We start from the raw sequence: 6,000 nt of genomic DNA, 5'->3' as shown, positions 1-6,000 counted from the left end.
TGAACAAATGTAATTCAACTCAAAAATATCTCAGCTCTAACCATGTGAAATTTTGTAATAATATCTCCAATAGTTCCCGAGATACCAATTCGGTAAAAAAAAAAGTTTCTAAACCACTGTGCATTGTAGAAATAGAGCTTTCTAGATGGCAATGCAGTGTTATAAATAGTGGCAGAGGGTGCAGTCGTGAGTGAGTTGATCAGAGACGCTTTTCGAATAAACATCAACTGAGTGCCTTAAAGAGTGCTGTGTTTTTCAAGTGAATTCGTCTACATTATAAAGTGTGTCTGTATTTCTGAGAATTTATAAACGTGTATAAAATAAAACATTGAGTGACTATTTAATTCTGTTGTTGTACATTTTAAATAAATAAACAGTTGTTACAATTTTTAACTTACTAAACGGCTTTTATTTGCAATCAAAAGTATCCGGTTTATTTAAAGGAATTAAACCAACGCACAGTGGTTCCGCCCATAGGCCAAAAATAAATAAAACGATCACAAAATATTTAGACAAAATGCAAAAAAATTGTCTCTTAAATATCCAATCTTTTTAATAGCAAACCGGTTTTTACTGGAAATCTAACGGGACTTTTTAAAAATAAAATTGAAAGCATGAGCAAATATTCATTTGCAAAGCGCAGCTGAACGCTGGAAGAATAATTCAAAGCAAAAGTGCACTTCAAAACGGTCTTGCAATTGCTGTAGTCTACAAAATTAAATTATTTTCAATGGATTTTGAAGTTAAAGGTATTTATTTTATGTTTAGAAAATAATAAAAACTAACTTGTGTTGTAATTTTTGTGAAATTAATGTTTTAGTTAACCTATATGTTTGTTACTTTTTTTGTAAAACTTCATTATGTTTACTTAATTTTTTAGTTGTGTTCCCCCAAGATTCCCCCATAGGTTTTTTTTCATTGTATTAATCTGATTCTTAATATAATAAAAGTGCTGAAGTTAGTTGCGGATGGGCGTGTAATCTGTAATATACTAACCCGCCCCACAGAGGGATGGCTTCATACATTTTTTTGCTAAAATTATAAGGAGTGGTTGTAGAGCTCATTTGGCACAGATAATTATATGGACCAAACTAAGAAACAAATAAAATTTTATCAAAATCGACCACGTCCAACGCCCACTGCCCATACAATCCAAATAGATTTGTTCGCATAAAATTTTTCCTATTCAAGTAAAAGTCTAGAAATTTGGTACATATATTTTCTGAAACAAAAGAAGAACGTATGCTAAGTTTTATTAAAATCGGCCATACCCACCGCATACCGCCCATACAATCCAAATTGATTTTTTCGCATAAAATTGTTTATATCCAAGCAAAAGTCTAGAAATTTGGTACATACATATTGAAACCAAAAAGGAACGCATGTCGAGTTTCAATAAAATCGGTCATGCCCACCGCCCACGAAACCCATACATAGATAAGAATTTTTTGTATATTTCGTTTATTATTCGACAAAAAATGTTAAGTTTTCATCCTGTTCCGAAAACTATTCTTTTTTTTAATCGAAACAAGACACTCCCACCTTTCATTTTATTAAAAAAAGAGCTTGCGGGGCTACATTTTTTTTCTCCATGGAAAATCAAAAATACAATAATAATTAGAGTCTTACAGATTTGGGCATATCTTCTTAAAGGTTTATGGTTTCCCCATAATTTTTATATAAGTAAATTTTTGCTTAACACCCTTTCATGGACTTTAGTTCAATTTTCAAAAAATAAAATAAATTTTTTCTTAAAACTATAAGTGTACATTTCATATATAAGTGTACATTTCATAAATTAAGTGTTTGAACAATTGTCTTTTTGATACCAAAATCCCTCTATGCACCGTCTTATTTTTGCATCGGTACATAAAAATCTGATCCATGGAGCTGAAGTAAGCAAGCATGTAGTAGTGTCAATAGTGAATTATTGGAGGAAGCAGCTGAAGCGAAAAATAAGCATATAAAACAGTTTAGATTGCAACATACCCGCAAATGTTGACTTCCGTGTGGCATAAACCGCATGTCAGGGTCACGAAGCCCATTCACAAATGCCTCAATCTTGAAATAGTCCAATAACGGATGGTTTTCGTCTGGATATGTAAGCTGCATCAAACGTTCGATTTCTGCCGCAAAGTCTTGTAGCGTCTCATTAGGTTTTTGTACTCTACCACGCAATTCCATTCGGTATATTTCTTTCATGTGTTCTCCACCATACTTACGTTGTAGAGCATCCATTATGTTATCATAGCTATTACTGTTACTTACTGGTACGCTTTCAAGAACTATTGCTGCGTTCCCTTTCAAGGCCAAAATCAATTCTATAGCTCTTTCTTCATTACTCCATACATTTCTCTTGGCAACTGTATCAAACTGGAAATTGAAAACATTAAATGGTGTGCTGCCTTTATTCTACTCGATGTTTCTGAAATAATTCGCACCGGTCCGTCTTGGCATTGAAGATTATTAATTTTCATTTCCAGATCGTGAAATTTATTATCAACATCTTGGGATTGTTTTTCTAGGCCGCTCTCTAATTCGGACACCTTTTTGTCAACGACATTCACTCTGCTGTTAATAACCTTCCTGATTTTTTTCATCTGTAGCTCTAGAGGATTCTTGAAGTTTCGCTTCCATTTCAGCTAAGTGTTTGATAGTTTCTTTGACTTCAGCTTTAACCTCAGCACGAAGTTTCTCATTGTCGGCAAGAAGTTTCTCGTTGTTGACTCTAGAAGTTTCTTGAAATTTCATTTCCATTATTTTATTTTCTTCTTTAACTTCAGCAAGAAGTTTCTCGTTGTTTACTTTAGAATTTTCTTGAAATTCTTCTTTGACTTCTTTAAATTGTGCTTAAATCCATGCTGCTTGTTGTTGTACGGGTAGAAACTTCCATTTCTTCCTTATAATCGAATTCGTAAGCACCGATGTCAATATCACGGCGCTTAAATTGATCTATGAACCTCTTCTGCAATTCCGCCTTATTACCTGCTGTTGGTAACTCCATCTTACTCAGTTCTTTCTTGAGTTGTTAAAATTTTAGTTCTTCAAACTTCTTGCTTATTAATTTGCAATCCCACTTCTGAAACGTCCCACCTAACGTTTCAAAACGTTTGGTTTATTTCCTTTAAATAAACCGGATACTTTTGATTGCAAATAAAAGCCGTTTAGTAGTTTGAAAATTGTAACAACTCTTTATTTATTTAAAATGTACAACAGAATTAAATAGTCACTCAGTGTTTTTTTATATACGTTTATAAATTCGCAGAAATAAAGACACACTTTATAATGTACACGAATTCAATTGAAAAATACAACACACTTTAAGGCACTCAGTTGATGTTTATTCGAAAAGCGTCTCTGATAAACTCACTCACTACTGCAACCTCTGTCACTATTTATAACACTGCCATCTGCACTCTAGATTGCTCTTTAACTGTCAAAGTTCGAATATTCTAGATCATACGCCATCTGTGGTGTACTTTCTACAATGTTCTTTAACTGAATATTCGAATTCAAACAGCGTTTCCAACTTACGATCAATGGGCAACTCAAGGCGAATCTAATAAGGTGACCTCACGAGAACAGCTGATTACAGATCTAGCACGCGATAATGTCAAACTATATATATAAAAAATATTCGCCGGAACGCCATTATGTCAAACTCCATATATAAAAAATAAGTGAATTCGCCTGTATTTATTTCAATTCGCCACTGCTGTCACCTTGTTAAATACGCCTTGGGTCAACTGAAAGCTTTTATTTAATAATGCCCACAGATATGTTACAGTTTGCTATTACAGCACTGTTATTTGAAAGCATTATGCTACTTTTAAATCAGCCCTTAAAATCGTTATATTTGAATTCAAGTACAATTTCGTAGCAATAATAATAAAAACTACATATATTTCAGAAAATAATGCATCCTTGATATACAGTGCCGGACTTAAATATTCACACAGCATACAGATTTGTCTTTAATGTTCCATATTTTTGAAACGAGGGCCACAACTTTCGTACGGGTTTCAAAAAAATATTTATTTACATATAACTTATTGAAATATATGGAAAAACTAAACATAAATTGGCACATTTCAGAAAAAAAAATTAACTAAAGTTTTGAAGTTCGATTTTAAGGAGACAAAAATATTCACACAGTTTCTAATTTTTAATAGGAAAATAGTTTTTTTTAATAGTTTGATATTTTGTGGAGTAGCCTATCTTTTTAATGACTTCTTTTAATCGTCTTGGCATTGAATCGACCCATTTTTGGTGACGTCAGCTCCAATATTTTTTCATTCTTGTAACAGGACTTCTTTAAGTTTAGTCTTACTAATAATATAGAGCTTTCCTCTCCGTTGCCCAAGTTATCCCACAGATGTTCTATGGGATTCATGTCAGGTGATTGCGGAGGAGTCGGGAGAATGTGGGTAACATGATACACTATCCATATTCGGACGTCATGGGCTGTGTGTTTGGGGTCATTGTACTGTTGAAAATAGAAATGTTCCCAAGCTTTAACTTTAGAGCGCATTGTAGTAGGTTTTCTTTTAAAATATTAAGGTACACTGTGTTGTCCATTGAACCGACGATGAAAACTAAGTTTCCTTTATCAGATGCAGCCATACAACCCCACAACATTGCCTCTTCTCCACCATGTTTGGCAGTGTTTACTACATTGTTCTTTTCCAATTCAGTGTTTGGCCTTCTCCAAACTGTTACTCTGCCGTCCGATTGAAAACTACTTACAAACAATCTTACAAAAATAAATCTGAAGATTTCTGAAACGGAATACTATTCTTAGATAATATTTTTCAATAATATTTTTTAATCCGACGGCAGAGTGACAGTTTGGAGAAGGCCAAACACTGAATTGGAAAAGAACAATGTGGTAAACACTGTCAAACATGGTGGAGAAGTGGTCATGTTGTGGGGTTGTATGGCTGCATCCAGTGATGTTATATACTTTTTTAAGAAGTCTTTACGTAGCCCGAAAAAAATCCCTATTTTTCCCTACGCGCTCAAAAGATTGTCTCTACAAAAATCCCTACAACTTTCAAATGATAATTCGTATATCAATGCAAATAATACCCTTTGTGTTTGATGTATTTTATATATATATATGGGGGTATACCAACTTTTGAAACCAAGGTTAGTCCTATAGGATAGTAGTTTAGAAACAATTTTTCAACAATATCGCTCAAGAACTCTCTGAAAATTTGACATTTTGGCCATACAGGTGTTATTTCTCATCCCTGTAACTTATTACCTATTGTTCATAGCAAAATTTGTCCTAAATAATTTAGAACTATTTCTTCAATCTTTCGAAAAAAAATTAAAAAAAAAAAATATTTTTTTGCAAAATCAAAAACTTTTTTGACTTTTTTTCTGAAAAGAAAGCCTTGGTATTTTCCTCGAATAGCTTTTTGGTCGTTTAGTGGGATGCGAGTTGGATATCTATCAAAATAAATTTTTTTTTGTAACTCAAAACATACAAACGTACATACGTGAGCCTCAAAAGTGATTAAACACCAAAAATTATTTGATTTTTTTTAAGATAATGAAAATCCTAAAATCTATCAATCGATTAAATTTTAAAAGTTTCGGTTTGATGCAGATTGAGTTGAATAATAGATTCAGTCCTGAAAAAAGAAGATTTAAGTCGGAATATAATGATTTTTATGATCTTAAAAAAATCAAAAAATTCACTGGTCTTTTTGTTTGTGGTACTTTTTGGTTTCCTCAAAGCGTGTCGAGGAGTCTGAAAAATACGAAGAGTTCATTCTGCTGAATATATGTATTATATTATATACATATAAATATAAAAAACAATATTTTACAAATCTACTATAAAATCAAAGCTGAAATGGCGGCAAGCGATCATTCAAAGACATTTGATATTTTGTAATATTGCCGAATCAAGAATTTTATTAGTATGTAGTCACAGATAACAAAAGGGATGCGAAATTAATATATTTCTCCCACATTATTGAAAAGTCCCTA

Source organism: Calliphora vicina, chromosome 2 (assembly GCF_958450345.1).
Source record: "Calliphora vicina chromosome 2, idCalVici1.1, whole genome shotgun sequence".
Classification (NCBI taxonomy): Eukaryota; Metazoa; Arthropoda; class Insecta; order Diptera; family Calliphoridae; genus Calliphora; species Calliphora vicina.
The sequence above is the reverse complement of the archived record's forward strand: the minus strand, read 5'-3'. Positions refer to the sequence as shown.